This window comes from Moschus berezovskii, chromosome 20, assembly GCF_049115385.1.
Source record: "Moschus berezovskii isolate FMDL1 chromosome 20, NW_MosBer_1.0, whole genome shotgun sequence".
NCBI classification, from domain to species: Eukaryota; Metazoa; Chordata; class Mammalia; order Artiodactyla; family Moschidae; genus Moschus; species Moschus berezovskii.
Genome location: NC_142479.1, coordinates 45,290,360 through 45,291,356, shown reverse-complemented (window position 1 = coordinate 45,291,356; position 997 = coordinate 45,290,360).

Below are 997 nucleotides of genomic sequence, written 5' to 3'. Positions count from 1 at the left end.
CTCTCCTGGAAACGTTAGCTGAGTAAAGGTACTGGGCCCTTGGGCTGGTTGGCATCTGCCATTTCTCTGCGAGTTTACCTGTCTCTGGAGCCGGGCTGCTCCCTCCGTCTCCTGGGCACAGGGACCCTCACCTGCAGCCCCCTAGCTGCCCTCTTTGGGGTGCAGGAGCTGGCCGAGGCGCTGTGCCTGTTGTCACCGCAGAATAGAGGTGGTGGACACTGGCCAGTAGGGCCACCTCTACCCCAGCCTTCAGACACCCGCTAAAGTCACCTGCAGGACGTCTCTCAGCCCGCTCCTGGACTGAACTTCATTCAGGCTGTGGATTACCGATTCCTCTTGAGCAGTTCCCACCCCTGCAAGCCGGAGGGACCTCCCTGGGACACGAAAGCAAGGTTACCCCGGCCTCTGAAGGCTTGCGAGGCTCCGGGCGCTCTCGGGGTCCCTAGCCGGCATCCCCAAGCATTTACGAACGCCTCCTGGTCTCCTTGGCATTTACACTAAATCCTTCGCGCAAGACGCTGGACCTCGTGGGTGTCTGACCCCTAGGAATGGATCCCTCTAGAAGACCCCCTCCCTACATTAAAACTCCACGCCTATTTCTAAGACCCGCTCAGTAACTGATGGGTCATCACCACGTTTCCGGCATTTTCCCTTGGGGTCCTGTGTGTTTGTTCACAGGACGTGCGTGGACGGGCTGAATGTTAAGTGGCCAGACCCGAGCCTGTTCCCACGCTGTGGGAGGGAGGAAGGCTTCACCGCTGGTGAGACGCTGGCGCGGTTGGAAGAGTCCCGAAGGGGTGGGGGGCGGAGGAAGGGGAGTGAGGGGGGCGGTCGGGGCGCAGCGGCTGGAAGGGCTGGTGCGGGGAGGGCAGACGGCCCCGGCCTCCAGGACGAGGAGCGGTCACAGTGTGTGCACGCCCGGCGCGCGCCAGCCTCTGTAGGGTTTCGAGGGAGTGATCGCATGTAACGCGAACAACTACGGTCTGTAGCCTCCGCC